We start from the raw sequence: 11219 nt of genomic DNA, 5'->3' as shown, positions 1-11219 counted from the left end.
TAAAAGAGGTAAAGAGTTGAAAAAGGTTTAAAAATGAAATATGAGCGTCTAAAGAAAAAAATTAGAAAAGAAATTAGGTCTAGGAATGAAAGCATTGAGAAAGAAATTATCAGATTGGAACGAGAGGTACAAAATCATGCCCAAGGAACAAAATCCCTGAAAAGTAAAATGGACCAAATAGAAACTAATGACTTCATGAGATGACAAGAGATATTAAAACAAAGTAAAAAAAGAAGAAACATAAAATAGAAATAGAATTCAGTACTGATTTCTGTGTTGGCATTTCAAAATTTATAATAAAATATACAATTATATATAATATATGATATATAAAATGTATAAAAGTAAATGTGAATGAATAATCACAAGTGACTAAGCAAGAATAAATTTTATATTATAATAAGGGTGATACATATGTCCTCTCTGAACTCTATCATCATCATGGGTCATTAGAGGCAGTCTAAAACAGAAGGTCTATGAGAAATTCTATGTCTAAATTATCTTAAAAGAATGGAAAGGGAAGGGAAGAATACACTAGGGGAGAATGGTGAGAGGTTGGGGAAATTATCTCAAATAATTTAAGTTTTCAAGTAAAAGTTTATTTAAAAAAAAACAGCAGCAGGGAAAGGGAAAGGAGAGAACAGTAAATACTTGAACTTCCATCTCATCTTAACTGGTCAGAGGAAGGAAGACTTACAGAAAAATATTTCATCAATATGGAAATAGGAGGGAAAGGGGAGAAAGGGGGAAAATTATAGAAAAATAGGATTGGAGTAATTAGACCTAAACAAAACAAAACCAAAGGACATACAAAAATATCTGTAGCTCTCTTTTGCAGTGTCAAAGAATTAGAAACCAACAATGGCTGAACAAGTTATGGTATATATAATAAAATATTACTGTGAGGTAAAAAATAACAAAGGGGATGATTTCAGAGAAATCTAGAAAGATAAGTAAGAACCTATACAGAATGAAATGAACAGAACTAGGAGAACAGTTTATTCAATGACAACAATATTGTAAGGACAAGCAACTTTGAAAGATTTAAAAATTCTAATCAACGTAATGGCCAATCATGATTCCAGTGCATTTGTGATCAAACATACTACCTACTACTTATCACCTGATAGAGAAATGAAAGACTCAGCATGCAGACTGAGATACTTTTTTTATGGACATAGTCAATGTGGAAATTTGTTTAACTTGATTATGTATGTTTGTAACAGGGACTTTGTTTTCTTTTTTGTTTGGAGCAGTTGGTGAGAGGAAAAGAAGATGGATTTTTGCTTCATTAAAAAAAGAAAGCTTAATTAAAAAGTGCCAGACCTGAAGAACAGAAATGGGGGAAGACAAAATGATGTTGCATAAAGAAAGAGGATTTAGAACAAAACGCATAAATAATAGCAACAAAAATTAAGAAAATTCTCAGAAGAGATTAGAAGGGGATATGGAAGTAAATAAGATAATATTTTGTCAAAATAAATAAAATATATATTTTAACCAAAACAAATTAAAGGTCGTTTGGATTTTTAAAAATACTTTGAAGTTGAGTTTAGGGTAGATATTAAAATTAAGATTATTATTATTTTTTTTATAACCCTTACCTTCCATCTTTAGGTTTGGTAAGGATTCTTCCATCTTAGAATCAATACTTGGTATTGATTCTGTGAAGATTGGATTTAGCCATCTCCTGATTTGTAACAATGAAGGTGCTTAGCCTAACAAACTCAGGAATGTCTGTAACCATGCTTGAAGATTGAGTGTTTAGGAGGATGGCCTTTGATAGAGAAATTGACAAATCAGAAACAGCTGACAGACCCCTGGGCTGTCCTAAGTCAAGCTTAGGCTATGATTGGTACAGAGGAGACACAGGAGGTAGAATTGTCTAGGTTTTTTTTTTTTTCATGGGACTTCTGGTTATCTATCTCTTTCCCCGGAGAGGCGGCTCTGGCTGGCAGCGTGCTAAGTGTTCTGACATCTTGGCATGAAGGCAGCTATTTGTCTGGGTTTTGGCAGTGAGTTTGCCCTTGAGCTAATTCAGGTTCAGGCATCTTGGCTGAGCCCTCTTGGAGTTCAGGCTGATTCCTTCCTCCTTTACTCTCCAAAAACTTATCTTCCTAGAGCCTCTAATCTTCCCCCTGGCACAAGCCAGGTGAGAGAAATCCTACACCTTTTCCTTCTCTCTTCTTCTTAATTTCTTTCCACTATATTAATTAAATCACCATAAATTTCCAGATGACTTGGGTATTTTTTATTTGGGATATCCATGGCGACCAATAATTAATATAGTTTAGGTAACAACATTAAAATTATCCTTTACAGTTTCAAGGAAGAAGGGCTAGGCAATGGGGGTTAAATGACTTGCCCAGGGTCACACAGAAAATTAAAATTATTTTAAGAAAAATATTATTCATTACCACAAGACTCCAAGGAATCTAATTATTTCATATCAGTTGATTAAAAACAGAAAGCAGCCTGAAAATTGTATGGGGCATACTTTTTCCTCGACTCAAAGTACTTTTCATTGGAGCCTTGCCTTTGTATCTGAAATTACTTCTATATGAAACAATTATCATTTTCTGTTAAAATAGCCAGCTGACTGGTCTCTCTTCACTCTAGCTCATCTTCCTTTCAGCTGTTGAATTGATCTTCTCTCTCTCTCTCTCTCTCTCTCTCTCTCTCTCTCTCTCTCTCTCTCTGTTCTGGCCTTGAGGAAGAACTGAGTTCAAGTCGAACCTCAGACACTAGCTATGTGACCTGACCTTTTTTTTTTAACATATATTTTCCCAATTATATATAATAACAATTTCCACATATGTAAGATCCAAACTGTCTCCCTCCTACTTTTCCCTCCTCCTCCCAGAGATGGTAAGCAATTTGATCTGGGTTATACATGTATTATTGTGCAAAACATATTTATTGGACAACCTCTTAATTGGTTTCCTCAACTGCTGGGAGCCATCAGGCCATGATGCCTTGATAGAGTCACATGTGGTAGCTGGGGAGACCACAAAGTGGTTCTTGGTGAGATGTGACTTCCCACCCAAACCCTCTTTACATGACCCCTTTCATCAATGCCCCTTACCTATGAATTGACATGACTATTATTCCCCCTACTCTCAAAAGGAATAATGCAAGAGCAAAATACCTGTATCCTAATTCTCTAAAACATCACCAAAAATCAGACCCTTAAACCCAATCCCAAAAAGACTATCATGGGTTAACTTTTACTTAGGTACATAATTCCCAGCAAAACCACAGCTACAGGCCAAGCCCAAAACTTTCCCATTCACAGAAATCCATTCTCATGAAGACAGCATACAAATCAATCATAGAGGCTCATACAAAAAGTACAAGTACATCAAGCTTCAATATGCCTCAGTAACTCGATTACACAAATCAGGAACTCAGAAACTCCCTAGAAGCCACCAGTCTAAATTTGAATTATGTTCCCAGTATCCCTCAACCTCAATGATACAATTGTTAAATTGTTTTTTAAGAATTGCTGATTAATTATTCCATTTTATTAAAAGCAATAAGTAATTTTCCTTGATTGTTTGTAAGCTCAAAACTTCTCACAGGGTAATGAGAAAATTAAGCCACCTGTGATGAAATCATTTATTTTGTATACTGTCTATAATCACAATACAAAAATACAGACTGTTAATCAAGTGATTTGTTAAAAGTTAATGTATCACTTTTCCAATTATCTCTCTTTGAACATGTGCATTAGGTAATGTATTTGAATGACAAGAGAATGGTTATAAAATAAAAACCAGGCATGGGGATGGCAGAGCAGCTGTCAGATGCAAAGCAATCCCGTGGCCATAATGATTAATCTGTCTTCCATTTGTTATTTTTGTTGACTGATTGTTCGCCGCCAGTTGGGAATCCCTGGAGTCGTGAGTGAGGCTGGACCCCGCCCATGTCATTTCGTAAATGTTACAAAGTTATTGAAAGGATTAAATGAGATATTTGTAGAGCACAGAGAGATATTTGTGGCATTATGCCTGACACATAGTAGATGCTTAATAAATTCTTGTTCCTTTCCCTTCCCTATTCAATCAATTGGCTACGGATTGCCGGAGGCCATCATACCCTGACTGTTTGACAAGGTCATGGTCTGAGGAAGGAAGGTCAGCAAAGCAAACCCCAGAATGAGGGCCCACTGCTGATCCCCTTTTGTGACTTCTTTCCCCAAATTTTCCCCACCAGTGGACTTGTTATGATTATTATTCTCTCCCCAATACAGGAGAAATAACATGAGAGCAAATACTTATAGGATCAATAAATATATACCGTACTTTAAGCCCCCTAGGTTATTACCCCCAAAAGATTGCAATTACAGAATAAAAGTCCAACGACTACTGCCCATGACCCCTCCTTTCTCAAGCACAAGATACACTCCAAGGCCCTACAACATAATGAATCTTGTCCTACAGTTAACACACTTGAACAAATATGTTGGAACAGAAGCCAAGCTGTGTTACTAGGTACCTCAAAGTAACAAAAGAAAAACAGAACTTGTAAATTGAAGAAACCCCCAAAATTGGTCTGCCTAAAATCCTCACACCTAAATACGAATGTTTTGTTGTTCATCTTCCAAGCAATGATGGCTTCTTGTAGGATTTTCTCCTTAGCTTGAAAGCTCTGGAATTTGGCAATTACATTTCTGGGAGTTGTTTTTTTGGGGTTTAATGTAAAGGGTGTTCTATGAACTCTTTCAATGTCTATTTTTCCCCCTTGTTCAAAAACTTCAGGGCAGTTTTCTTGGATGATCTCTTGTAGTATGGTGTCAAAGTTTCTATTTATTTCTGGATTTTCAGGTAGACCAATGATTCTCAAATTGTCTCTCCTTCCTGTTTTCCTTTTCTGTCACCTTGTCAGTGAGATATTTTATGTTTTCTTCTATTTTGTCAGTCTTTTGACTTTGCTTTATTAATTCTTGCTGTTTTGCAAGTTCATTGGTTTCCAGTTGCTCAATTCTGGTCCTTAAGGCCTGGTTTTCTGTTATAATCTTTTGGTTTTCTGCTTTAACCTTTTGGTATTCAGCTATGATTTCTTCATTTTTTAAAAACCATTTCCCACTTCTCTTTCCAGAAGGCTTCCATCTTTTTGATAAGTTCCAATTGAGATTCTTCCAGGGCTTGTGGACAATTTCTGTTTTTTTTTTTTTTTTAGGTTTTGAGTTTCATCCAGTATTTCCTTTGTAGCCTGGGTTTTTCCTCTGTAAAAATTCTCGAGGTTCATAACCTTTTTGGGGGTTTTTTTGGAAGAATTTTGAGGCTCCTGTGCACAATTATTCATTTTCCTGGATGTTTTCCCTTCCCTCTTTAGTCAGAAATCTGAGTCAGATGGGCAGGTTCTTTGTGTATGGAGTTAAGGAGCAAGGATTTTGCTTGAGGCAAACTCTCAAATCTCCACAGTCCTTTGCATCTCTTCTCGGTGCTACCTTCCTAGGGGCGCTCAAGGTCTGTGCTCTCCTGCCCACCTGGGTTTCCGGTCTAGCTGCTTTCAGGAGTAGTTCTCCGATGGTCCTTGTCAGCTCCCAAGGACCTAGAAGTGCCCCTTGCTCACTCTAGAAGTACTCTTCGCTCACTCCCTAGTTCTGGCGGGTGCACTAGCTCCAGGCACCTAAGGTCTACACTCTCTCCGCTGGGGTTTCCTGCCTAGCTACTTTCAGGGGTGGGTCCCCTGTGATCCTAGTCAGCTCCCAAGGACCCAGAGGTGCCCTTTGCTCACTCCAGGGGTGCCCCTTGCTCACTCGTCTTGGCGTGCGCTGGCTCTGGCTCTGGTTCTGTAGGTGGGGGGTGGGGGAGGGTGGATCAGCTCAGGTTTAGGTGGAAGCCCTTTCACCCTCTTATAGACTGGAAAGGCCCCAATCCTATGCACCTTCAATGCTGCGCCCTAATGTACAGTTCCTCCACTCCTCTGAAAATGATTCTTAAGGTCTTTTGGGGTAGTCCTTGTCAGTGTGTGCTGGGGAGAGGAAGTGATCTGAATTTAGACTGCTGCTGCCATGCTTACCTGGAAGTCTCCTTCCAAGCAGTTATAATGGGTAGTGAAAGCTGACCAAAAGCACAATGATCCTCTCAGCAGGTGAAGGGGTACTAACCTACAAATGGCTTTATTCACATGAATCTTCTCTATTACAGAGTGTTGTAGAAACCTAGTAAATGATCACATAGTTCTTTGTTGTAGTAACATCACAAGAGTGTTGTTTAGGTGATTTGATAATATCCAAGCATAATGTAGAATGTCACATATGTAGAGAATTGATTATGTATGTGTACCAAAAACCTATATAATAAACATACCATGGTACCATGGCAGAGCACTGTGTGTGATGCTTGTGTACGTGGGCTGAATGCACGGTGTGTCTCATCTCATTTATTTGACCGTGACGTCACATCTGGGCAGACAGACCCTGGTCCTCAGAGAAGCCACTGGACGGACCTCAAAAACAGTTCAAATATAAAACCTGTCTTTTAAAGCCCTCCATAACCTGGCCCCTTCCTCATTTTCAGGATTTTTACACCTTACCTTCTCTCTCTCAATTGCTTTTTGATTCAGGGACACTGACCTCATTACTGTTATTCACAGAAGAAAAACACCATCTCCTGACTCTGGCATTTGCACTGGCTTTCTCCCATGCCTCCTGGTTTCCCTGACTTCCTGGGCATCTCAGCTAAAATCCTGCCCTCAATTCTTGCCTCTTCCTTCTGTCGATTGTTATGTTGGTAGATTACTGTCCCCTTCATTGTCTCCATACCTCACCTGCAACTTAGACTGTGAACTCCTTGAGAGAAACTGTTTGGCATTTCTTGGAGCACTGGTACAGGTAATAGACCTCTAACCTTATTTCTCTGTAGGGGAAAAAAAAGTATAAACCCAGAAAGAAGAGGAAAATGGATATAAAATAAGGGAATTTTGATTTGAAGAGATTGACCATTAAATCTTTGAAACATATAGATCAAAATCACTGACTTCTGCAATTAATATTTTACCTAATACTTTTTTTTTTAAGTCCTTACCTTCTGTACTAGAAGAATACCTTCTGTATTATTCTAAGGCAGAAATGCAGCAAGAGCTAGGCAACTGATGATAAGTGACTTGCCCTGGGTCATACAGCTAGGAAGTGTCTGAGGTCAGATTTGAACCCAGGTCCTCAGGTCTCCAGGCCTGGCGCTAACCACTGTGAAACCTAGCTTCCCCCTAATGTAATACCTTCTTAAACTGGGCAGAGTTAGGCTAGTTGGTTAGATTCAGGTGCTAACAAGATCACGCTCTAAAGTTTGAATGATCCTATTGCATGGCCAGATTCTATCGTGGTCACCAAGTGAACCCACTTAGGATATGGCGAACTTAGAGCTCTTCGCTTCCTGGCCCCACATTTCACTCCTTTCTGTATAATCTATAATCTAAATTAAATCAAGCCAACAAGCATTGATTTATTTTTTTTAAACTCTTACCTTCAGTCTTCAAATCAATGCTAGGTATGTTTCAAGGCAGGAACAGAGCAAGGGCTATACAATTGGAATTTAGTGACTTACCCAGGGCCACACAGTTAGAAAGTGTCAGAGGCCACATTTAAATCCAGACCATCCATCTCCAGGCCTGACTATCCACTGAGCCCCATAATAAGCATTTAAAAAAATTGATTACTATATGCCAAGCTCTTAAATGCTAAGCATTTAAGATAAAAAAAAAAAAGGTTAAAATAGTTTCTGTGCTTGGAAGGGGACCATATTCTAATGAGAGAAGACAACAAACCTGAAAAAATGTATCCTAGAAAGGAATGAAGACGCAGCTCACCTGGGCCTGTTCCTTAAAATGGAAGTTATGGAAAGAACCAGCCAGAGTGAGAGGGTGAAGGGGCAGAAGGAACTTTCTTACATTTCCTTGCATAAAAACACTCCATAAAAACACTTCTGGCTTTCTAAGACTCATATCACTTTGTAGAAGTCTCAACTCTATTCCTTCCTTCTTCACCTCCAAGTGGCTTCGTCTGAGATTATCTCCAACTCACCCTGATTATATTTTGTATGTATACAACTATTTACATGATCTTTCTCCCATTAGAATATAAGATCCTTGAGAGGGGGAACTGTTTTTGCCTTTCCTTGTGCCTCCCAAATAGTTGTGACTTAATAAGTATTTTTGAATAACCAATGGGAGTGGTGGAGTGATATTTTAAAATATTTTTTAAATTTTATTTAATTAATTTAGAATATTTTTCCATGGTTACAATATTCTTGTTCTTTCCTTGCCCTCTCCTGTTACAGACAAAAGAGTGGTTGCCTTAAACTGTGACTACGAAAAATATGATTTTAAATAAAAAATAAGTGGTCACCATGGGAAAAATTCCCAAATATGAAATACCCAAGTCAGCTGGGTTTTTAATGGAGATTTTAATTAATACAAATGAAGGAATTAAGGAAAGGAGAGAGAATAAGAGAGAGACCAGTCAATCTTTAATCCACTCACCACAAGATTTGTCCCAAGCAAGATTCTAGTGTTCAGAGAGATCCAGCTACTCCAACTATTCTGAGCTCCAACTCAGCTACCAAAGCTGAATTCCTCCAGAGCCCTCCAGCTCCTTCCTTTTAAAGAAAAATTTCTCCTATGTCACCTCCCCTAAATTTCTAGGTCTTCCAATCACAGTAGACATTTTCCAAAGGACTGACCATTCTTAATTCACACTTGAGTAGACTAAAACTTTTAAGTAATTCACACCCAAGTAGACTAATCTTGTCCTTTGCAAGTTGCCTGATTAATTTGATCTTCATAGGTACTTAGCACCCCTTTGTATTAGATCTAAAAATAGACCTAGCTTAAGGATTCTTGCTTTACTTTAAGTATGGGTTGGGGACTTTTCATTGTTCAATCTGGAGTTTACAACTTTATCTTCCCCTAAAGTATGCCTAAGTATGGGTGGAGTAATGTTAGAGTTCCCACCTACATTCCTGACTAAAGACCCTTCATTGTTTTAAAATGGGGAATGGTCCTAACCAAATGTTCTAAGGTAGAGTCTGAGAATTTTTCAAGATTCACAAGTCTGAGAAATTTTAAGATTCGCACTCCCAACCCCTCTCCTGTAGCCAACATGCAATTTTTTCTGGGTTTTACATGCATCATTGACCAAAACCCATTTCCATACCATTGATATTTGCACTAGGGTGATCATTTAGTCTATATCCCCAATCATATCCCCATCGACCCATGTGATCGAGCAGTTGTTTTTCTTCTGTGTTTCTACTCCCAGTTTTTCCTCTGAATGTGGATAGTGTTCTTTCTCTAAATCTCTCTGAGTTGTTCAGGATCACTGTATTGCCACTAATGGAGAAGTCCATTACATTCGATTGTACCACAGTCCGTCAGTCTCTGTGTACAATGTTTTCTGGTTCTGCTCCTTTCACTCTGCATCAATTCCTGGAGCTCATTCCAGTTCACATGCAATTCCTCCACTTTATTATTCCTTTGAGCACAATAGTATTCCATCACCAACAGATACCACAATTTGTTCATCCATTTCCCAACTGAAGGGCATCCCCTCATTTTCCAGTTTTTTGCCACCACAAAGAGCGCTGCTATGAATATTCTTGTACATGTCTTTTTCCTTATTATCTCTTTGGGGTACAAACCCAGCAGTGGTATGGCTGAATCAAAGGGCAGGCAGTCTTTTAGTACCCTTTGAGCATAGCTCCAAATTGCCAAATTAGTTGTTGTGGGGTGCAGAGGTGTACCCCTGGGGTTCGGGAAGGATACCTTTTTCAAGAATGCAAGACTCCAAAACTTAACTTAAAAGTAAAGAGAGATTTATTAGTAAAGTTGAATTTTTGGCTAGCAAGACAGGAAGAGTAGAGCAACCTCAGATGCCTCAGTTCTGGGGTTTTTATATTCAAAGAGGACTTGATTCTGGGGCAAGGGGTTGGGGAGGAGTTTTCCCTGAAGGCATGGGGGTGGTTCACATGATTTGGATCAATGGGACAATCAAAGAAGGATAATCCTCTCAGGGTCAGATGTTTTAGGTTGGGAATCAGAGGGTGTAAAGGAGCAAAGGAATTTCCCTGATAATAGTTTGCCTGAGTTTCTGGGGGTACAATGCCCATGACAGTTGGATCAATTCACAACTCCACCAGCAATGTATTAATGTCCCTATTTTTTTTGCCACATCTCCAACACTTATTACTTTCCTTTGTTGTCATGTTAGCCAATCTGCTAAGTGTGAGGTGGTACCTCAGAGTTGTTTTGATTTGCATTTCTCTGATTATAAGAGTGGTAGAGCAATTTTTGAGTAAATCTATTACTCATAGGAAAATAACTCAGAATCCTGTTCATGGCACAGCCAGTATTTTTATAGACAAAATAAAGCATAAGCAGATATTAAGTTCTGGAAAGACCAAAAGTTTTGCCACTTGGAAAAACTTACACCTGGAACTGCATATGTATGTGGACCAATATAAGACCCATTACTCTTCAATTTATTATAGTGATCTCTTTTTTTTTTTTGATGAGGGAGTGGTAAAAATAGAAGTAAAAATCTGACTATATAGGTTTGTTTCTTGGTTTACTTCTGTGCTCCCATCTACTGTTTTAGAAAGTTAAATTTTTTCAATTAACAAAAAATTTTCTCTTCCTGTTGAGGAAAAAAAAGAAAAAACTTAACACCCCTCATGCCCACCAAACAAATACGTAGTTAAACAAATTCCTATATTAGCCATGTCCAAAAATGTATGAATCCATCACATCTGTGTCATGAGTTGGGTACAAGTATGTTTCCTCACTTGTCTTCTGGAATCCTGGTTGGTCATTGCTTCTGTCAGATCTATGAATTTCCAAAGTTATTTGTTTTTATGGTATATAAGTTGTACTTCTGCTTACTTTATTCTATCAGTTTATGCTGCAGCTTCCCAGGTTTCTGTCCCTTTTGTCATAATAATATTCTATTACATTCATATACTACTACCATGATTCATTCAGCCACTCTCCCTCCAACTGATGGGTCCCCCTGTTGTTTCCAGGTCATGCCATTACAGAAAGAGTTGTGATAAGTATTTTGTACAGATGTGTTCTTTTCCTCTTTCTTTGATCTCTTTGGCATATAGCCCTCATAGTGGTATTGCTGGGTCAAAGGATAAGCACAGTTCAGTAACTGTTCTAATCTACTGTTGAAGGAAACTCAGCAGAACCTGGCTTTTCTTCAGTGTATGAAGATG

Source organism: Monodelphis domestica, chromosome 1, assembly GCF_027887165.1.
Source record: "Monodelphis domestica isolate mMonDom1 chromosome 1, mMonDom1.pri, whole genome shotgun sequence".
Lineage (NCBI taxonomy): Eukaryota > Metazoa > Chordata > Mammalia > Didelphimorphia > Didelphidae > Monodelphis > Monodelphis domestica.
This window is presented reverse-complemented; position numbering follows the sequence as displayed.